Source organism: Pseudophryne corroboree, chromosome 3, assembly GCF_028390025.1.
Source record: "Pseudophryne corroboree isolate aPseCor3 chromosome 3, aPseCor3.hap2, whole genome shotgun sequence".
In the NCBI taxonomy this organism is placed as follows: domain Eukaryota; kingdom Metazoa; phylum Chordata; class Amphibia; order Anura; family Myobatrachidae; genus Pseudophryne; species Pseudophryne corroboree.
The window spans coordinates 691,058,016-691,082,466 of record NC_086446.1 but is presented as its reverse complement, the minus strand read 5'-3'; positions in this window follow the sequence as shown (position 1 = coordinate 691,082,466).

Genomic DNA, 24,451 nt, shown 5'->3' with positions numbered 1-24,451 from the left:
ATACTTTCCCCACTATAGATGTAAGACTAACTGGTCTATAATTACCTGGTTCAGCTTTACTTCCCTTTTTGAATATAGGCACTACTTCCGCTATACGCAGGGCCGGTGCTAGGGTGTTCGGCGCCCCCCTGCAATCTATAAATTTGCGCCCTCCCATATTCCTTTGGCGCGCACCGGAAAAAGGGGTGTGGTCTCACAAGTAAGGGGCATGGCCACACAATAGTACCCCCATTCAAAATTACGCCACAATGTAGCACAGTCTTATTCATCTTATACGTAATGCCCCACAAGTAGTAGTAGCGTCCTTATATGTAATGCACCCCAGTAGTAGTAGCATCCCTATGCATAATGCCCCCCCAGTAGTAGTAGCATCCTTATACATAGTGCACCCCCAGTAGTAGTAGCGTCCTTATACGTAAGGCCCCCCAAGTCGGTGCCGTAACTAGGCATTTTAGCGTTGTGTGCAAGAAACGACATTGGCGCCCCCCCATGCAAGATAGGGTCAGTGCGCGGCGCAGGCGCGTGAAAAATATATAGGGGCGTGGCTTCATGGGGAAGGGGCGTGGCCACAAAATAATAGCAATTCATACTACGGTGCACAGTAGTCTCCATTATTCAAATTACGCTGCACAGTAGCGCCACTAAACCAGGTAGAGCCCCTTTTATACATTACAGCAGACAGCGTCCCCCTTTTTACACATTACAGCAGCCAGTCCCCCTTTTTACACATTGCGGCAGCCAGTCCCCCTTTTTACACATTGCAGCAGCCAGGCCCCCTTTTTACACATTGCGACAGCCAGGACCCCTTTTTACACATTGCGGCAGCCATTCCCCCTTTTTACACATTGCTGCAGCCAGGCCTCCTTTTTACACATTGCGGCAGCCAGTCCCCCTTTTTACACATTGCGGCAGCCAGTCCCCCTTTTTACACATTGCGGCAGCCAGTCCCCCTTTTTACACATTGCAGCAGCCAGGACCCCTTTTTACACATTATGGCAGACGGTGTCCCCAGAGAGAGAGAGAGAAAGAGAGAAAGAGAGAGGGATATACTTACCTTCTCCCCGCTGACAGGCTCCTCGTGCTGGCATCTCCCTCTGTGCAGGCATCGGACAAGGAGGAGGAGGTAGGGGGACTGGAGCCGCAGCAGCGCTATGTCATTGGTAGTAAGCGCCGCTGCAGCATCCCCCTCTCCTTCCGTATAGGCTGCCTGGCGCTGCTGTGGATGCTGGGATGGAGGAACCGCATCCCAGCATCCACAGCAGCGCCGGGCAGCCTATACGGAAGGAGAGGGGGATGCTGCAGCGGCGCTTACTACCAATGACATAGCGCTGCTGCGGCTCCAGTCCCCCCTCCCTCCTCCTCCTTCTCAGCTGCCTCCGGCGCTTCTCTCTCCTCCAGCGCGGCTGTGGCGCACGGCGCAGACTTCAGAGGCGGCATGTAATGAGTCAATTTGACTCATTACATGCCGCTGGCCGTGCGCCCTCAGGGCAACTGCGCTGTGTGCCAAGCCCACTTGGCACACACGTAGTTACGACCCTGCCCCAAGTAGTAGTAGTATTGTTATATGTAATGCCCCCCAAGTAATAGTAGCATCCTATACATAATGCCCCCCCCCAAGTAGTAGTATCGTCCTCATACGTAATGACCCCCCTAGTAGTAGCGTTGTTACACATAATGGCCCCCCCATTAGTAGCGTGTTACACGTAATGGCCCCCCCATTAGTAGCGACGTTACACGTAATGCCCCCCCTGTAGTAGTAGCGTCCTTAAAGCACACATAAACGCACACAGACATACCACACACACAGACACAATACACACACACCTCCCTCTCACCCTTCACTTACCTAAGCCAGTCTCCCTCTGAGTCTGTAGACTATAGCAGCCTGGTCCGTGTAGCTCCACCCCCTTCCGTCCCGTTTAGCTCCGCCCCTTCCGTCCCGTGTAACTTCGCCCCCTTTTGTCCCATACACAGCGCTGTCCTGTCACACAGGTGAGGGGAGGGGAGCGGAGGGAGGAGGATTTTAATGCTACAAGCGCCGCTGCCAGTGCCTGTCATACAGGCACAGCAGCAGCAGCAGTGGTGACAGGACGGCGCAGCAGGGAAGGAATGCAGAGCAGGGGGAGCGCCTCTCCGTCCCAGCGCCTCCCTGCACTGCATCCCTTCGCTGAGCGGGTAGCGCCGGGCCTGGCTATACGCCAGTCTTTGGGAACCATACCTGATATTACTGAATCCTTAAAGATAAAAAATAGAGGTTTTGCAAGTTCAGAGTGAAGCTCCATTAGAACCCTTGGGTGAATACCATCGGGACCTGGTGACTTATTAATCTTTAAATGTTTTAATCGGTCACAGACTACTTCCTCGCTTAAATAAGTACCTATCAGTAGGATATTCTCATTATTGAGATTATGTGTTAGTCCCTGAATTGGGTCCTCTCTAGTAAATACTGTTGAAAAAAACTCATTTAGTGCGTCCGCTATGTCATTATCATTTTTGCTTAAGACTCCCAACTTATCTTTTAAAGGGCTTATACTCTCCTTCTTTAATCTCTCGCTATTAATGTATTTAAAGATTTTTTTGGGATTCGCTTTGCTTTCCTTTGCTACTAGTTTTTCAGTTTCTACTTTAGCTGCTCTTATTTCCTTTTTGCATATTTTGTTACATTCCTTATAGTGATGAAATGACTGCTTCCCCGTCAGATTTGTATTTTTTAAATGCTCACCTTTTCTTGCCCATAAGTTCCTTTATCTTTTTGTTAAGCCACATCGGTTTATGATTTTTATTCCTTTTTTTGCTGCTCGTAGGAATAAATTTGAGTGTATTTTTAGCTAGCAGAAATTTTAGTACCTCCCATTTCTCCGTAGTATTTTTTCCTAAAAACAAACCTTCCCATTCAATATCCCTGAAAAATACCCTCATCTTTTCAAAATTCGCTTTGCTAAAGTTTAGAATCCTAGTTGAGCCAGTATAGGGCTGTTTATGAAAACTGATATTGAATGTGACCATATTGTGGTCGCTGTTTCCTATGGGTTCCCCTACTATAATACCTAATACCAAATCCCCATTGTTTGTTAATACCAGGTCTAAGATTGCATTGTACCTAGTTGGTTCCTCAATTAGTTGAACTAAGTAGTTATCATTCAGTGTGTTTAAAAACATATTGCCCCTAGCAGTATCACATGAATCGTTTTTCCAGTTTATCTCTGGATAGTTAAAATCTCCCATCACTACTATGTCTTGTCTCCTACTCCTGCTCTTTCAATTTGCTTTAGTAACAATTCCTCATCAGATACGTTGATACCAGGCGGCCTATAGCATACACCCAATACTAACTTTTTTATTCCTTTTTCCCCGCATGCATGTTCTATTTCTATTTCTTCTTTATTAATTCCATGTTCTGTTCTCATGTGATTTCTGACCCTTTGGCATGTCTTTGTGGGAATTTTAGGACTTGGGAATTGGACCCCAATAAGAAACTTAAACTCCGATTACCAATAATAATTATTACAGCTGCCAAAAAACTAATTCTTATTCATTGGACCCATCATACTACTCCCTATTTATCAGAAGTCAAACAAAAATTGATACAAATATTATATTATGAGAGAAGGACTACTATTCCTGACATTGACACTGGTGTTGAGAAATGTTACCATAAATGGGGATTTTTTATTAACACTTTAGATGAACATTCACAGAATCATATTCTTAAACTATCTGAAAATACTTCCTGGAATTTGCTTAGGAGAATTTCTGCTGACATATAACTTCTGCTCGCATGTGTACCTATTATTGATGCACTTTCTAGATCAGAACTGAACCCCTGATTTCCAATGATATCTTTTCCCTCACCCCTCCTCTCCCTGTCCCTCTTCCCTTTTATGTCCCCCCCCCTCTTTTTGTGTTTACATGTTGTTGCTATAATGCGCCATTTTGACTTATCTTTTTCTTGCATTGTCCTATTACATGTACAGATGTACAGATTTGCGGGATATGACAACAATATCTCCCTTACTTCAGACCAATTGGACAATAATTTATGTTTCTCCATTCTGCTTACACATTCTGTAAGTGTATTTGTACTTGTTCTATTTTGTGATAATCATATGGAATGTCCACAGTTATGATGGAAAACCTATAAAATCTACTATAAATAAGAGCTAATACCTCATGTAAACTTTACATTCTTGTGTATCTAGGGATCTGAGTGCCCCTGGCAAAGTAAAGGTCTGGCACACCTTAACTCCCCCCTCCATAGTTTCAGAATAATTGCACTCTGTACATATAACTTGGATATTTGCAAATAAAAACAGTTGCCAACTCTTTTGCTTGAAGAGTGGGTGACGCCAGATAGCATTGCTGAACATGTGGCCCCCGTTTTCTGGTAGTGCCGAGGCCAGTGTCTGTCTTCTGACCCAGATTTACTGGCCGCAGCTATGCATCTGAGTAACATGAGGGTACCTTGGATGGCTGATGTCCTCACAAGTTACTATATGCTGTGTAGCTGTGGATCACAAACTATCTCCTAATACATGCTTAATTTTATCAACCAACAGTCAACGATCTGTAAACTGTAATGTGAATCTGATGTCTATGGTATATGTACTTTACTTAATGGGTACATTACACTAATACAGTATTTTCCCTATAGAGTCTTAATGTAAAATTTTCGTTTCTATGAGTTGATTCATTTTTTCTGTATTTTGGAAACAATTTAAGAAAGCTTGATTGTAATTTTCTTTCACGATCAATGAATATTCTTTTGATCCGTTGTTGTAGGGCCCCTAAAAGACGCAAGGCCCATAGGACGATGCCTACTTTGCCTATGTAGTAATCCAGCACTGCTGCCATGCATTGAGTTACTCCTGAGTCAGTACAATGCCGATTGCCCAGCTGAATGATCCATAGTTAGGGCAAATTCAACCACTGCAATCTGCAGAAAGCTGTACTGCCCAGGAAGAGTGATCCGTTCCAGATGCCCTGAGACTCTTCATCTGTTTGCAGTGTGCAGAGCCTGTAAAGCTGCCGCAAGCATAAATACCGATATAGTGAGAGTGCATAGTGCTACCATCTGCTGGGGAAGGGAGGGTTAGGCTGCGAGTAGGGGGGATAGGCACTCCAGGGGCGGGTTAGGCTGCTGGGGAGGAAGGGTTAGGTTTAAGCTGCAAGAAGAGGGAGTTAGGTTTAGGCACCACTGGGGAGGGTAGAGTTAGGCTGTGCGGGGTGGGGGGGGGGGGGAAGTAGGGTTAGGCTACCATGAGGGAGGGTTAGAGAAGAGCATTGGGGTAACAGTGGCAAACGCAGGATTTGCATGGGGGGGTTTCCAGAACTGGGCGGAGCCAATCACGGGGGTGGGGACTGAGGTGACCCAGTATATGCTGGGTCCATAAAACTAGTGTGTCTGTGTGTATGTGTGTGTGTGTGTATATATATATATATATATATATATATATATATACATATATCTACACATATATATATATATACATACACACACACATACATATACACATATACATAGCATATTAAACATGCATACATATATATATATATGTACACACACATACAGTACACATATATATACACATGTATATATATATATATCATATGTGTGTGTTTATATGTATGTATGTATATACATGTGTATATATGTATGCACATGGATACATATGTACTATGATAAAAATAAAGTAAACTTTTATTGCACTTGCAAGTGCCACCAGGAAGACAGCAGGCTGCAGAGGACGCTAGACAGTCATTAATAACTAGGTGCTTCATCGCGCCCTACGGGCGCTCTTCACACCGTCGCAAGGGGCTACGCCCCGTTAACCCCTGCATGCCTTTCTGGGGTTCAATATTTGTATTATATGGAGTATTACCTGCATTCCTTTGTTAGTGGGTAAATATTGCACAATGAAAGGGCGTGCGATGGTGAAGGAGGCGCAGCCCCTTGCGACGGCGTGAACAGCACCTGCAGGGAACGATGTACAGAATGTAGTGGGTGCGGTGGGGACTGCGGATGGGGGAGGGTGTCTGTAGATGCTGCGGGTGGAGAGGGGGGGCGGAAGCGGGAGGGGAGGCCGGATGGGGAAGGGTCGGGAGGTGCTGAGGGTGGGGGAGGGGCAGAGGAGTAGGGGCTGCCGATTGGGGAAGGGGTCCGGAGGCACTGCTGGTAGGGGAGTGGCAGGGGTGCCACGGGTGGGAGAGGGGCAGGTGCAGGGATGTTGCGGATGGGTGAAGGGTTCCGGAGGCACTGTGGGATGGGAAGGGGCGGGGGTGCCGGGGGTGGGGTAGGGGGTACGGAGGCGCCATGGGTGGGGGAGGGGCAGGTGCAGGTGGTGCGGCGGATGGGGAAGGGGGTCCGGAGGTGCTGCAGGTGGTGGAGGGGCAGGTGCAGGGGTGCCGTGGGTGGGGTAGGGGTGGGTGATGGGGGGGACCGCGGATGGAGGAGGGTGTCTGCGGGTGGAGGGGGAGCAGGTGTGGGGTGAGACATATATGGGGAGTGGATGGTGGAGGGGGTCTGGAGGTGCTGTGGGTGGTGGAGGGGCGGCGTAGTGGGATCCGCCGGTGGTGTAGGGGGTCTGGAGACACAGCGTGTGGGGGAGGGGTGGAGTGCCGCATGTGGTGGCGGGGAAGGTGCGGAGGTGTGGTGCATTGGAGGCGCTGCGGGTACTATACCTGGCAAAAAGGTAGTTGGAGGGTATGCAGTAACAGGGCCAGGACAGGGATGACAGGGTCAGAACAGGGGTGACGGGGCCAGGACAGGTGTGACAGGGTCAGAATAGGGGTGACGGGGCCAGGACAGGGTGACGGGGCAAGGACAGGGGTGATGGGGCAAGGACAGGGGCGACAGGGCCAGGACAGAAATGACAGGGACAGGATAGGGGTGACAGGGCTAGGGTACGGGCGGCAGGACCAGGACAGGGGTGACAGGGCCGGGATAGGGTTGACAGGGCAAACACTGGGGTGACAGGGCCAGGATAAGGGTGACAGGGCAAGACCAGGGGTGACAGGGCAAGGCTAGGGGTGACAGGGACATGACAGAACACAGGGCACGGGAGAGATTGGTATTAGGGACAAAACAGTGGTGACAGACAGATGTGTCTTACCGGAGTCACTGCTGCTGTTCCACTCCAACCTGTTGGGATCAGCTGCTGGTGGAGACTTGGCATGGCTGACTCTCTCAGGCTGGAGTCCTGCTTCCTCTGCCCGTCCGCATCCCTCCCCCCCTCCTCAGTCACACACCGCGGACCTCGCGCGGTTGCGGGGCACTGTGGTAATGGGAGAATGGGAGTGACTGGTTAGCCCCCAGGAGACGCTGCGGCTGGAGGGAGGAGGTGGTCATAGCATGCACGCGGCGCGGACCTCGCGGCTGCCGGGCACTGTGGTAAGGGGAGACTGGAAGTGACTGGTTAGCCCCCAGGAGACGCTGCGACTGGAGGGAGGAGGGGGTCATAGCATGCACGCGGCGCGGACCTCGCGGCTGCCGGGCACTGTGGTAAGGGGAGACTGGGAGTGACTGGTTAGCCCCAAGGAGACGCTGCTGCTGGAGGGAGGAGGGGGTCGGAGCCTGCAAGCAGCGCGGACTTCTGCAGCACTGCCCGCCGGCTAAAGTGTGAGGAGCTGGGTGCACCTCACTGCAGGCGGCAGCACTGCAGGTAGCGGTGGGGTTGCTGGGGCTGGAGATAACAGAGGCGGTACGGAACCTGCACAGCGGCAGGTGCCCCACAAAACTGCAGCTAAGAAGCGTGGAGTGTGCCAGAAAGTGACGCTCCTCCGCGCCAGAGAGCCCCTGCTGAGTATGCTGATGTGGGGGGGTCAAGCACACAGTGAGCCGGTGCCCGTCTGTCTGTACGGCATACCCCCTCACACACACCCATACCTCCCAACTGTCCCGATTTTCGCGGGACAGTCCAATTTTTTTGGGTCTGTCCCGCTGTCCCACCCGCGGGTCGCAGTGTCCCACGGTGGGGGGGGGGGGCAATTGGGAAGCTCCTGTACTCGCTGTTCTGCTTAGCAGAGCAGCGGTGAATAGACGCTGTGCGCATGCAGCGTCTATTTAGTGGAGACAGGGAGAGGGGGCATCAAGGGGTACGGATTAAGAGGGGTTCCGGCAGCAGAGCCGTATTAAGGAGGGGGCCCAGGGGGTATGTACCGCGGGCCCCACAGTTTTAGCCCCCCCCCCGGCTGAAGTAGCTCTGTCCCAGCTCTGAAGCTCCCCCGTCCTGCCAGTAACAGCAGCAGCATTGTCCTACAGTCAGCACACGCTGCTGGCAGAAGCCTCCCTACTTTCTTCTGCCAGTGCGGGTGTGTAGGGGGGGTGTAGGGGTGTGTAGGGGGGGGGTGTCTGGATTTACCCCTAGCTGAGGGGCCAAATTCCCATGTAAAAAAAAAATCCTGGAATTTGCATAAGAGGGCGTGGCCACACGTCCCACGATTAGGCCACGCCCCCAAACCCACAGCAGGCACAGCAATGAGATGACGCAAGTGCCCTGGGCCCCCCAGACTCATAATCCGCCCCTGGGGGCATGCCAGCAGCTCACAGAGCGCTGGGCATGCCCCCTCACTGCCGAAAACAGGGGCGTGGCTCGTGATTGCGGGTCCTCCCATGAAGCCACACCCCTTTTCGTTGACCACGCCCCTTTTTTACTGTGTGTGTGTGTGTGTCCCTCATTCTGCCTAAAGTAAGTTGGGAGGTACGCACCCCTGTCTACCTGAAGAAAGCTGGGAGGTATGCACCCCTGCCTGTGCCATGCCCATACCATCTGCTTCTGCTCCTAGTCTCCTATAGATTTGCCCAGATCTGTGACTCATTTGACTAACTCCGCCCAGTGTTGTGACTCCGCCCAGCGTTAGCAAATGAAGCACAAAGTCGCAGATCTGGGCTATTATATAGGAGATACTCATGCAGCTAAAAAAAAAAAAAAAAAAAAAATTTTTTTTTTTTTTTTTTTTAGTGGAGGGGGGTTTCTGGGTACTCGGAAACCCCCCCCTGGGTGCGCCACTGGGTAAGGTAAGTATACCAAGCATCAGGATGCTGTGGTCGGTCTGCTGACTGCCGCCATCCCGACCGCCAACATTTCCTACCCAACACGGCCCAAGTTCTCCTTGGAAGGTCTAGACAGCACAATTGGTATAATGGCTAGCATTACTGCACTAAGGTATGGGGTTCACGTCTCACTACGGCCTTACTGTGCGGAATTTGTATATTCTCCCTGTACAAGGGTTTCCTTCAGGTACTTAAGTTCCTGCCCACACTCGGGAAAAAACATAGGAGGTTAGTTGGCTCCTCACGAAAATGAACCCTAGTGTGTACATGTTTGTGTGTACATGTGTGTGTGTAAATGAAGTATGGTCAGTGGCAGCTGGATAACAGTGGTCATCAGTGGCTATGGAAGCTATATTGTGATAATATGCTGCGTGTATTGACGCAACAAATGACTATGGCTTTGACCTATTCAGCCTGTAGTATTTGGATACTGGCACTCAACAAGTATTTACCCACCCTAAGTATGGTTAACATTAACAAGCTGGACAGACTATGGGGAAAATGAAGTCATTAATGTTGCCCCATGATTCATTCTTGATTTGGTAGTATTTGTTGTCTCTGTATCATTTCTGATTAAAGACTCCAATGAAACAGTAGTTTATGCTGGTTTCAGTTCACAGAAAATGGCTCAGGTAATAGTAACATGGGGAGTGACAATGGCCCTCATTCCGAGTTGTTCGCTCGTTCTTTTTCATCGCATCGCAGTGAAAATCCGCTTAGTACGCATGCGCAATGTTCGCACTGCGACTGCGCCAAGTAACTTTACTATGAAGAAAGTATTTTTACTCACGGCTTTTTCTTCGCTCCGGCGATCGTAATGTGATTGACAGGAAATGGGTGTTACTGGGCGGAAACACGGCGTTTCAGGGGCGTGTGGCTGAAAACGCTACCGTTTCCGGAAAAAACGCAGGAGTGGCCGGAGAAACGGTGGGAGTGCCTGGGCGAACGCTGGGTGTGTTTGTGACGTCAACCAGGAACGACAAGCACTGAACTGATCGCACAGGCAGAGTAAGTCTGGAGCTACTCTGAAACTGCTAAGTAGTTAGTAATCGCAATATTGCGAATACATCGTTCGCAATTTTAAGAAGCTAAGATTCACTCCCAGTAGGCGGCGGCTTAGCGTGTGTAACTCTGCTAAATTCGCCTTGCGACCGATCAACTCGGAATGAGGGCCAATGTACAGAAGACCCAATGTTAATTTTCCTCAAAGTCAGACCTTTATTCCACTCTGATCATTAAGCCCAGGATTCTTAGGTTTTAACATTCTAATCCTTTCCCATTACACTCAAGATTCAGGTTCCTTTTACGTTTTTGTACCGGGAAATCCCCTACTTCATTTCTGCAGGACCTAAAAAAAAATGACCTAATCTGGGTGTTAGTACTAGTGATGTGCACCGGAAATTTTTCGGGTTTCGGGTTTTGGTTTTGGATTCGGTTCAGCGGCCGTGTTTTGGATTCGGACGCGTTTTGGCAAAACCTCCCTGAAAATTTTTTGTTGGATTCGGGTGTGTTTTGGATTCGGGTGTTTTTTTACAAAAACCCCTCAAAAACAGCTTACATCATAGAATTTGGGGGTCATTTTGATCCCATTGTATTATTAACCTCAATAACCATAATTTCCACTCATTTCCAGTCTATTCTGAACACCTCACACCTCACAATATTATTTTTAGTCCTAAAATTTGCACCGAGGTCGTTGGATGACTAAGCTAAGCGACCCAAGTGGCCGACACAAACACCTGGCCCATCTAGGAGTGGCACTGCAGTGTCAGACAGGATGGCACTTCAAAAAATAGTCCCCAAACAGCACATGATGCAAAGAAAAAAAGAGGTGCACCAAGGTCGCTGGATGGCTAAGCTAAGCGACCCAAGTGGCCGACACAAACAACTGGCCCATCTAGGAGTGGCACTGCAGTGTCAGACAGGATGGCAGATTTAAAAAATAGTCCCCAAACAGCACATGATGCAAAGAAAAATGAAAGAAAAAAGAGGTGCAAGATGGAATTGTCCTTGGGCCCTCCCACCCACCCTTATGTTGTATAAACAGGACATGCACACTTTAAGAAACCCATCATTTCAGCAACAGGGTCTGCCACACGACTGTGACTGAAATGACTGGTTGGTTTGGGCCCCCACCAAAAAAGAAGCAATCAATCTCTCCTTGCACAAACTGGCTCTACAGAGGCAAGATGTCCACCTCCTCCTCATCATCCGATTCCTCACCCCTTTCACTGTGTACATACCCCTCCTCACAGATTATTAATTCATCCCCACTGGAATCCACCATCTCAGGTCCCTGTGTACTTTCTGGAGGCAATTGCTGGTGAATGTCTCGACGGAGGAATTGATTATAATTCATTTTGATGAACATCATCTTCTCCACATTTTCTGGAACTAACCTCGTACGCCGATTGCTGACAAAGTGAGCGGGTGCACCAAACACTCTTTCGGAGTACACACTGGAGGGGGGGCAACTTAGGTAAAATAAAGCCAGTGTGTGCAAGGGCCTCCAAATAACCTCTTTTTCCTGCCAGTATACGTACGGACTGTCTGACGTGCCTACTTGGATGCGGTCACTCATATAATCCTCCACCATTCTTTCAATGGTGACAGAATCATATGCAGTGACAGTAGACGACATGTCAGTAATCGTTCAGTCCGGACCAGATGTCAGCACTCGCTCCAGATTGCCTTGCATCACCGCCAGCGGATGGGCTCGGAATTCTTCGCTTTTTCCTCGCAGCCCCAGTTGCGGGAGAATGTGAAGGAGGAGCTGTTGACGGGTCACGTTCTGCTTGACTTGACAAGTGTCTCACCAGCAGGTCTTTGAACCTCTGCAGACTTGTGTCTGCCGGAAAGAGAGATCCAACGTAGGCTTTAAACCTAGGATCGAGCACGGTGGCCAAAATGTAGTGCTCTGATTTCAACAGATTGACCACCCGTGAATCCTGGTTAAGCGAATGAAGGGCTCCATCCACAAGTCCCACATGCCTAGCGGAATCGCTCCGTTTTAGCTCCTCCTTCAATCCCTCCAGCTTCTTCTGCAAAAGCCTGATGAGGGGAATGACCTGACTCAGGCTGGCAGTGTCTGAACTGACTTCACGTGTGGCAAGTTCAAAGGGTCGCAGAACCTTGCACAATGTTAAAATCATTCTCCACTGCGCTTGAGTCAGGTGCATTCCCCCTCCTTTGCCTATATCGTAGGTAGCTGTATAGGCTTGAATGGCTTTTTGCTGCTCCTCCATCCTCTGAAGCATATAGAGGGTTGAATTCCACCTCGTTACCACCTCTTGCTTCAGATGATGGCGGTAGAGGTTCAGGAGTGTTTGCTGGTGCTCCAGTCTTCGGCACGCGGTGGCTGAATGCCGAAAGTGGCCCGCAATTCTTCGGGCCACCGACAGCATCTCTTGCACGCCCCTGTCGTTTTTTTAAATAATTCTGAACCACCAAATTCAATGTATGTGCAAAACATGGGACGTGCTGGAATTTGCCCACATGTAATGCACGCACAATATTGGTGGCGTTGTCCGATGTCACAAATCCCCAGGACAGTCCAATTGGGGTAAGCCATTCTGCGATGATGTTCCTCAGTTTCCGTAAGAGGTTGTCAGTTGTGTGCCTCTTCTGAAAAGTGGTGATACAAAGCGTAGCCTGCCTAGGAACGAGTTGGTATTTGCGAGATGCTGCTACTGGTGCCGCCTCTGCTGTTCTTGCTGCGGGAGGCAATACATCTACCCAGTGGGCTGTCACAGTCATATAGTCCTGAGTCTGCCCTGGTCCACTTGTCCACATGTCCGTGGTTAAGTGGACATTGGGTACAACTGCATTTTTTAGGACACTGGTGACTCTTTTTCTGACGTCTGTGTACATTCTCGGTATCGCCTGCCTAGAGAAGTGGAACCTAGATGGTATTTGGTACCGGGGACACAGTACCTCAAGCAATACTCTAGTTCCCTGTGAATTAACGGTGGATACCGGAAACACGTTTAACACTGCCCAGGCTGCCAAGGCCTGAGTTATCCGCTTTGCAGCAGGATGACTGCTGTGATATTTCATCTTCCTCGCAAAGGACTGTTGGACAATCAGTTGCTCACTGGAAGTAGTACAAGTGGTCTTCCGACTTCCCCTCTGGGATGACGATCGACTCCCAGCTGCAACAACAGCAGCGCCAGCAGCAGTAGGCGTTACACTCAAGGATGCATCGGAGGAATCCCAGGCAGGAGAGGACTCATAAGACTTGCCAGTGACATGGCCTGCAGGACTAATGGCTTTCCTGGGTAAGGAGGAAATTGACACTGAGGGAGTTGGTGGTGTGGTTTGCAGGAGCTTGGTTACAAGAGGAAGGGATTTAGGTGGTCATTCCGAGTTGATTGCTCGTTATTTTGTTTTCGCAACGGAGCGACTAATGCGCATGCGCAATGTCAGCAGTGCGACTGCGCCAAGTAAATTTGCTATGCAGTTAGGTATTTTACTCACGGCATTACGAGGTTTTTTCTTCGGTCTGGTGATCGTAATGTGATTGACAGGAAGTGGGTGTTTCTGGGCGGAAACAGGCCGTTTTATGGGTGTGTTTGAAAAAACGCTGCCATTTCTGGGAAAAACGCGGGAGTGTCTGAAGAAACGGGGGAGTGTCTGGGCGAATGCTGGGAGTGTTTGTGACGTCAAACCAGGAACGAAACTGACTGAACTGATCGCAGTGGCAGAGTAGGTCTGGAGCTACTCAGAAACTGCTAAGAAGTGTCTATTCGCAATTGTGCTAATCTTTCGTTCGCAATTTTACTATGCTAAGATTCACTCCCAGTAGGCGGCGGCTTAGCGTGTGCAAAGCTGCTAAAAGCAGCTTGCGAGCGAACAACTCGGAATGACCACCTTAGTTGTCAGTGGACTGCTTCCGCTGTCACCCAAAGTTTTTGAACTTGTCAATGACTTCTGATGAATGCGCTCCAGGTGACGTATAAGGGAGGATGTTCCTAGGTGGTTAACATCCTTACCCCTACTTATTACAGCTTGACAAAGGCAACACACGGCTTGACACCTGTTGTCCGCATTTCTGTTAAGATAATTCCACACCGAAGAGGTGATTTTTTTTGTAATTTGACCAGGCATGTCAATGGCCATATTCGTCCCACGGACAACAGGTGTTTTCCCGGGTGCCTGACTTAAACAAACCACCTCACCATCAGAATCCTCCTTGTCAATTTCCTCCTCAGCGCCAGCAACACCCACATCCTCATCCTGGTGTATTTCAACAGTAACATCTTCAATTTGACTATCAGGAACTGGACTGCGGGTGCTCCTTCCAGCACTTGCAGGGGACGTGCAAATGGTGGAAGGCGCCACCTCTTCCCGTCCAGTGTTGGGAAGGTCAGGCATCGCAACCGACACAATTGGACTCTCCTTGGGGATTTGTGATTTAGAAGAACGCACAGTTCTTTGCTGTGCTTTTGCCAGCTTAAGTCTTTTCATTTTTCTAGCGAGAGGATGAGTGCTTCCATCCTCATGTGAATCTGAACCACTAGCCATGAACATAGGCCAGGGCCTCAGCCGTCCTTGCCACTCCGTGTCGTAAATGGCATATTGGCAAGCTTATGCTTCTCATCAGATGCTTTTAATTTTGATTTTTGGGTCTATTTACTGAACTTTTGTTTTTTGGAATTTACATGCTCTCTACTATGACATTGGGCATCGGCCTTGGCAGACGACGTTGATGGCATTTCATCGTCTCGGCCATAACTAGTTGCAGCAGCTTCAGCACGAGGTGGAAGTGGATCTTGATCTTTCCCTAATTTACCCTCCACATTTTTGTTCTCCATTTTTTAATGTGTGGAATTATATGCCAGTAATATATCAATAGCAATGGCCTACTGTACCGTACTGCTATATATTATATACTGGTGGTCAGCAAAATTATGCACTGTCCTCCTACTATACATACTGCGCACAACTAAAATGCACCAGAGGTATGGATGGATAGTATACTTGATGACACAGAGGTAGGTAGAGCAGTGGACTACTGTACCGTACTGCTATATATTATATACTGGTGGTCAGCACAATTATGCACTGTCCTCCTACTATATATACTGCGCACAACTTAAATGCGCCACAGGTATGGATGGATAGTATACTTGACGACACAAAGGTAGGTAGAGCAGTGGCCTACTGTACCGTACTGCTATATATTATATACTGGTGGTCAGCAAAATTATGCACTGTCCTCCTACTGTACCGTACTGCTATATATTATATACTGGTGGTCAGCAAAATTATGCACTGTCCTCCTACTATATATACTGCGCACAACTAAAATGCACCACAGGTATGGATGGATAGTATACTTGACGACACAGAGGTAGGTAGAGCAGTGGACTACTGAACCGTACTGCTGTATATTATATACCGGTGGTCAGCACAATTATGCACTGTCCTCCTACTATATATACTGCGCATAACTTAAATGCACCACAGGTATGGATGGATAGTATACTTGACGACACAGAGGTAGGTAGAGCAGTGGACTACTGTACTGTACTGCTATATATTATATACTGGTGGTCAGCAAAATTATGCACTGTCCCCCTACTATATATACTGCTCACAGCTTAAATGCACCACAAGTATGGATGGATAGTATACTTGACGACACAGAGGTAGGTAGAGCAGTGGACTACTGTACCGTACTGCTATATATTATATACTGGTGGTCAGCAAAATTATGCACTGTCCTCCTACTATATATACTGCGCACAACTAAAATGCACCACAGGTATGGATGCATAGTCTACTTGACGACACAGAGGTAGAGCAGTGGACTACTGTACCGTACTGCTATATATATACTGGTGGTCACAGCAAAATTCTGCACTGTCCTCCTACTATATACTACAATGCAGCACAGATATGGAGCGTATTTCAGGCAGAGAACGTATAATACTGGTGGTCACTGGTCAGCAAAACTCTGCACTGTCGTCCTACTATATAATACTGGTGGTCCCCAGTCCCCACAATAAAGCACACTGAGCACAGATATTTGCAGCACACTGAGCACAGATATGGAGCGTTTTTCAGGCAGAGAACGTACATATTTTCAGCACACTGAGCACAGATATTTGCAGAACACTGAACACAACTGAGAGAACGCTGCACGTCCTCTCCCTATCATCTCCAATGCACGAGTGAAAATGGCGGCGACGCGCGGCTCCTTATATAGAATACGAATCTCGCGAGAATCCGACAGCGGGATGATGACGTTCGGGCGCGCTCGGGTTAACCGAGCAAGGCGGGAGGATCCGAGTCGGCCTCGGAACCGTGTAAAATGGGTGACGTTTGGGGGGGTTCGGATTCCGAGGAACCGAACCCGCTCATCACTAGTTAGTACCATTGACTGTTAGAACCTAATTCTGTTACTTAATTTAAACTATATAAAATTACTGTGGAAATGTGTCCTGTTACAGCCTTGCTCAGTAGTGTATACAGTGCAACTGCTGGGTCCGAAAATTTGTGGGTTTGATGTACACACGCAATTACGATCCATCAGCTTCTATAGGAAAGCCACGGTTGCAAATGGTTTTACAGCCTCATGCGGCATAACACATTGTGGGAGCAAACACTGCAAGGACATAGCAGGACACAACTGTAATAAAGGCACAGTGGGGAAGATAATGCACCAGCCAATCAGCTCCTACCTCTCAAGTTACAGACTGGATTTGAAAAATGACAGTTAGGAGCTGACTGGCTGGTGCATTATCACCTTCCACTTTATCACTTCCTGGGTACGGGATGCTGGCAGTTAGGATGCCAGTGGTTAGAATACCGACCCTTGCATCCTGACTGCCATAATCCCAACAGGGGCGTGCAAGTAAAGTGACCCTAACCCAAACCTACCCTCCCTGCAGCCTATGCTTAACCCTCCCTTCCCACAGCCTATACCTACCCCCCCCCCCTCCTCCTCCACAGCCTACCCCTAACCCTCTACCTGTAGCCTAACCATAACCCTCCCCAACTTCTTCCTTTCAGGATTCCAGCTGTCGGGATTAAGGCATCGATATTCTGACAAGTGTTGGGATTTCGAGTTGGTCTCCTGACCGTCAGGATCCTGTACATCGAGATGCCAACTGCAAACGTTAGGGCAGATGTATTAACCTGGAGAAGGCATAAGGAAGTGATAAACCAGTGATATGTGCAAGGTAATAAAGGCACCAGCCAATCAGCTCCAATATGTAAATTAACAGTTAGGATCTGATTGGCTGGTGCCTTTATCATCTTACACATATCACTGGTTTATCACTTCCTTATGCCTTCTCCAGGTTAATACATCTGCCCCAAAATTATATGTTGCATGGTTATGTGTTATTTTCATACAACGTATAAACTCCTAAACTCAAATTTTTAAAACCTATAAAATCCTAAAACATGGATTGAAAAAAACTTATTTTAGTTTTTGAGATCCTAAAAATCCTGGGCCTACTGATCAGGAACAGAATCCAATTACAGATTTACAGCATTTAGCAATAAAAGGAAAATGTGTCAGCTGTAAAGGAGTGAATGAACTATGCTACATGGATGTAACTTGTTTTCTGTTGAAAAATAGAGAAACCAGAATATGATGCAGTCACTTGGTCCCTGCATTCTGATGTCCATAAATACATCTAATACGGTACTGGATGCAAACATACTGAGGGGTATAATTACAAAATGGCTGAAGAAAATGATTGGTTTATGAAAATGTTTAGTACATCTACCCCTTAATCTCTCAGGGGGATGCAGTTTAAATGGATACCGACGCTGGAATCCCGACAGCCAACATTATACTGCTGGCCGGAATCCTGACACCCACCCGAAACACCCACTAAGTTGGTTGGTCCACGCCACCAACCAAGTGGGAATAGAACCTGTGGTGAGAGAAGCGAGCCACTGTGCCTGAAGCATGGCAAGAACAGCAAGCCCGCAAGGGGATTTGCAGCCTTGCTGACGGGATTCCGCTGTCACTATACTGACAGCGGGCATCCAGTCTGCCGGTATTTTATACCGGATCCCTCTCAGGTGCCTGTAGTCTCCCATCTAGGCAATGCTGTTCAGAGTATGTTAATAAACTATAACTGCACACAAAACTAGAGTCAGATCAGTATAGTAATAGTAGATTTTATACAATGCTGTGCTGTACATTATATGTATGCTACTCATATATTATTTAACAAATTTAGGTGAAATGGCATTCATAAAAATATTGGAAATTCCCATATGATAGGTCCTATTCCATTATCCTTTAACACTAAGGGCTGTAACACACGCTCCGGTTTTCCCCGGATGGCAAAAGGCCGGACAAACTTTGTCCGGCTTTTTGCCATCCGGCAGGGTCTTTCACACACAACGGCTTTGACCCGTGTGTAATGCTGTGTGCATGCGCAGCAGCAGCGGTGGCAAAAATAACCATTGTGTGTGAAAGCTCCCATTCACACACACGGTCCACTGCCTACAAAGACGGCCCGGCAGCCGGATCTTCCAGTGGATATTTCCGACTGTAACCCGGCAGCTGGGCCGGGGCCGTGCCATGTGAAAGGGCCCTACATCTTCAGTGGCGCACCCAGGGGGGGTTTCCGAGTACCCAGAAACCCCCCTCCACTAAAAAAAAAAAAATTTTTTTTTTTTTAGCTGCATGAGTATTATTAATGACTGTCTAGCGTCCTCTGCAGCCTGCTGTCTTCCTGGTGGCACTTGCAAGCGCAATAAAAGTTTACTTTATTTTAATTATAGTACATATATATCCATGTGCCTACATATATACACATGTATATACATACATACATATAAACACACACACACACACACACACACACACACACACACACACACACACACACACACACACATGATATATATACATGTGTATATATATGTGTACTTTATGTGTGTGTATATATATATATATATATATATATATATATGTATGCATGTTTAATATGCTATGTATATGTGTATATGGGTTCACTACGATCTCCCGGCGGCCGGCCTCCCGGCGACCAGCATACCGGCGCCGGGAAGCCGGCCGCCGGCTTACCAACAGTGTGGCGAGCGCAAATGAGCCCCTTGCGGGCTCGCTGCGCTCGCCACACTATTCTATTCTCCCTCCAGGGGGGTCGTGGACCCCCACGAGGGAGAATAAGTGTCGGTATGCCGGCGGTCAGGCTCCCGGCGCCGGTATGCTGGTCGCCGGGAGCCCGACCGCCGGCATACTGAAGACCACCCGTGTATATGTATGTGTGTGTAGGTATATATATATATATATATATATATATGTGTGTGTAGATATATGTATATATATATATATATATATGTGTAGATATATATATATATATATATATATATACACACACACACACACACAGACACACTAGTTTTACGGACCCAGCATATACTGGGTCACCTCAGTCCCCACCCCCGTGATTGGCTCCGCCCAGTTCTGGAAACCCCCCCATGCAAATCCTGCGTTTACCACTGATCTTACACGGTTAATTACAATACCGGCACGGAAAAAAGCCATCTGGCTTTTTCCTGGCCGGCAAAAGCCGCCGCGTGTGTTACAGCCCTTAGAGTCCCTTTTTTGGACTCTGTCGGTAGCAGGAAACAGCATACGTACAGTACTTACATATAACAATATAAACCTTATTCTTCTGTACTTCCCTTTACGTTTGCTACTGTAAAGCAGGGCTACCAAGACATGTGTGGCTATTCCCTGTCAGATGTCCGCAGTGACCAATCATGCCAAGGAGGGCATACACACCCCAATCTCGGTGCCCCTGCTGGGAAGATGTGGAACATGAGGTTGACGTCATTTGTGTTTTGTTGTTAAATGAGGTAAATAGAAAGGAGCAAACAAAATGATGTTCACACTCTCTTGAACTATTTGAACACAATTATTGGCCCCGCTAAGTTGCTTTATTAGCTTTCCTCACTGATGCATGTATATTTTTATTGCTTACATATTTAATTTATCAATTATTAAATAAGTACTACGCAGAATAATTCCTCATTTTAAAGACAATTTCTCGCTTCTGACTTTATATCTGACATATACATATTGATGTAATACGAGGAGCATTTTATTTTTCAAATCTATGAATGGCCACAGACTTAAAAATAAGTGATCAAGTGACAAAGATTCTGATTTAATGGCATTCTGAACAAATTCGTGGTTCCCATATTAACAACTCTGGTCTCTAAATTTTGTTTCCTGTTTGCGCCTCTCCTCAGGGGTGTAGCCAGAACTTTGTGGGCCCCATAGTAATATTTTGAAGGCGTTTCTTTTAGAGAGACACCTCTCTGCAACAATTGTAAATCTTATTCCCCATAATATGGCCCTAGTTTATTTCATGAGCCATAGCAGTGCCCTAGTTCACATTAGGTCACACTGTAGGACTGTCAGTACACATTATGCAGCACCTTACCCCCAATTCATATTATGACATAGTGACCCCAGTTTACATTATGTCACATTACAGTTCCCCAGCTCCTATTATGTAACACTATAATGCCCTCCAGTTCATTTTAAACCACATTACATTGATCATATCCAGGGGTGTAACTAGATATATCGGAGGCCTCATAGCAAAAGTTTGTAAGGGAACCTATGCATCACTCAATGGTGAAAAATGTGTATAACACATGTAACGGTGAAAGGGAAGGTGGGCCCCTCTCAGCTCTGGGCCCCATAGCAACTGCACTTCCTGCACCTATGGTGGCTACACCCTTACCTCTCCTCCCCAGGGGGTAGATGTATCAAGTCTCCTAAATAGTGGAAAGGTTGGCTATAGTAACCAATGAGCTATTAGCTAGCACTTCAAAAGCAAATTCTATATAATTATAGGTAGAAATTGATTGTTTGCTATGAACACTACCCCACTCTTTAGCAGGGACATTCGGTGAGATAAATGGCTAAGGGGGCATTGGCTAGTACCAGAGCCAGATTTACACACAATATATGAGCAAAGGGGTTTATGTGGGCATTATACACAGGTGCAGCAGTATATACATGTCGGCATTATAAACAGGTGCAGCAGTATATACATGTGGGCATTATACACAGGTGCAGCAGTATATACATGTGGGCATTATAAACAGGTTCCGCAGTACTGCATATACTGCTGGAAAAGTAGTGAGTATTCAGAGATGTGCGGAAAAGATAGGCAGGGGAGGCACTGCCTCATCTGCCATAGACTTTTTACTCCAGAGTTTTGACTATAAAAATGATTTGAATAATACAAAGAAGATATTTCTAATGTATTCTTTGTATTTTTCATATACTTTATAAAGTCAAAACTCGTGTTTATACGTTTGTATGATAGGAAAGGCTCTGCCTCACCTGCCTCACTCACTGCATGTCACTGTCTTTATAAGGCTTGGTACATCTCCCCCAGGTCTCTGCTGCTCATGTCTGCCTGTCCTCTGTAATCTCCGGTGACACCATCCCTCATCCCCTAATCACCACTCTTAACTATTGCTTACCCCAATGTCTCTTTTTCTGTTTAATCCTTACCACGGTGTTTCCACCTCATCCATGGATCCTCTTCTGCTCATACTAAATCTATATTAATAGATACTAAATACAAAAAAAAAACTGATATCACCATGTACACTGAATGAGGTGCACCCAGCATCATCCGGGCTTTGAGCCTGTCTTCTCCACCAGTCACCAAACAAATCAGTGGTGGCAATATGGTTTTATACTGTGGAACTGTAGCAACCATAATCAATGACTCCCTCATAGCAGAGGCTAATGCTTCTTTCATGGTGAAATGGTCTATTCTGCAGGTAAACGTATGATTATTTAAACAACAGGAATATGAGAGGATACACTACATATGAAATAAGACTGTATAACCTAGAACACTTTTTACATACTCTATCTTCATAAATTTCAAATGGTCAATGTATTCCGCTCTTTTTATCAGTTTCAAAGTTCTTGTGTATACTGCACAGCACGTTGCCAATGATTTACACTAGTATACTACAATATATTAGCAATCCAATCATCACTAGAATTGTGCTGTACAGTATGGGCAGGATGATCAATTTATAAAATGCTATGACATAAAGCACTTGTGTCAACATAAATGATATTGGCCTTATACCATATTGATTGCATATGGGGGTAATTCAGATCTGATCAGAGATGTGCTAAATTTAGCACATCTACGATCAGTTTCTAAGACGTGGGGGGATGCCCAGCACAGGGCTAGTCCGCCCCACATGTCTGGCCCTACCCAAGAAGTACCCAGGTAGCGTGCAGTTTAAATGGGTGACCCAGGTCATCCATTCCTGGTCACACTAAAAGCCTATGGTGAGCCGGCTCACCGGAGCTTAGAGATGATGTTATCTCCGATCGCCGGAAGAGGGAAGACCCACCACTAACCCGGGTACAGCCTGATGTGTGAACGTGGTTTCACGCCGCTTTTTTTCTTTACAGTCCAACCAGCGTACCGTAAACAGCATGCCTCATACCTACACTTGTGCAGAGAAGCAGAAATATTTTCAGCCTATATATACAGTATGCACAAGGGCGGACGACTTATAATAAATTACTCTTAGTTCCATTGATGTCAACGGGACTAAGAGACGTTTATTATAAGTTGTCTGGAGTACCACCCTAGTGCATTTATGTGAGTGCCATCCCCCGGCAGGAGCTTGCAATTGTGAAAGCACCGGCGCAAGTTGATTAGAAGGCAATTGGGAGCAGCACATTATGTATATATATATATATGTATATATATATATATATATGGAATACCTACAATTTACAGAAGGCCGGGATCCCAGCATTCATGATCCCGAAAGCGGGATTCTAGCCACCAGTATGCCGGCAGTGGGGCAATCGCTAGAAAGCCCCTTGCAGGATTGCTGCGCTCACCACGCTGTGGGCATGGTGGCTCGCTGCGCTCACCACAGGTTACATTCTCCCTCTATGGGTGTCGTGGACACCCATAGAGGGAGAAAAGCCTGTGGCGCCGGTATTCCAGAGGCGGCATTTCACCACCTGTCGGGATACCAGTGTTGGCATTGTGACCGCCGGGATCCCGTCAGTTGAAGGCTGGCAGAGATTGGGCTTTATACAGTACTTTTAATAGGACACAGAAATGCACAATTACAGGTGCACTCTGAGTAACAACATGTGTTTCATACAGAGAGGTAATAAACCAGTTCCCAGAAAATATATAAATGATTAATAGTCAGTCTTCCTGGATCTTCCCCCAGCACCAGGGTGAGACAGGATGGGCTTGTTTCCATTCAAATACAGAGAGCGATTGGGGCAATCAATATAATTGATACCATAAAAAACTTTAATAAAGTAAGACTCTCTCAACCCCTTGTCCATCAGGTTACTGTATTTATGAATAAACTGGCTTAGACCAAATACCAACAAAAAATAAAATGAATTGAAAATTCCCATAAAAAGGACTCACACACACAGCATGATTGAACAATGTGGAAGGATTGCACCAGCCAGCCAATAGCAGGCAGCCAGCATGTGTCAGAAAGCTTGTCAGTGGCTGGTCATTAAAGGGGCTTTTACATTGGATTATGGAATAAAACAAGATTTATTAGTGGAGAATTGAAGTCCTGTATGTGACCATGTATATACCCCTATAAATGCATCCTTCTCCACCCCTATATCTCATTATAATGTATAATGACCATGTATATACCCCTATAAATGCATCCTTCTCCACCCCTATATCTCATTATAATGTTCACATCCCACAAATAAACATACATTTTTACATTGTCCTGCCAAGTGAGGCATACCAGCGCACCTACTCCATAACGTACTTTGCTCAGAACAGCTAACTCCAACCTACTCCTCCCACTGCCAGTGTAAACCACTGCTTCTCTGCAAATGCGGCAAGAAACCTATTCTTACGGAACAAAATGTGCGTGCAATTGTGTAAATAAAGTTGCACCAGTCCAAAGCTTTACAGAGTTTTCTACTGTACTGTCCAGTTGTCAAACTGACCATTGTAGCTCACACTGACTGTATCACCTATTTCCAGTTGCATTACTTATTTGCTTAAGCCCAAATCTATTCATTAATTATTCAAAAATTAACTGAAAAGCAGAGGTAGAGCATTATGTTAGAGCTATATTATATTCTTAATTTTGTCCAATAAATCATGCTAAAAAAGAAAAGACAAATAGGGCCTAAAAAATTTGCTGCTTAGAAATAAATCCCCATTCTTGTAACAAAATATATTTTACGTTAAGACTGTGGGGTAAATGTAATAAGGTGCGAGAAGCCAGAGGTGCAGGGTTTGTGCAAGAATGCCTGTATTTTTAAAACGGCAACCAGTCTGGTTTTGCTTTGAAAATGATTACCGCTTTAAAAAAAACAGCATTCTCGCACAAACTCCG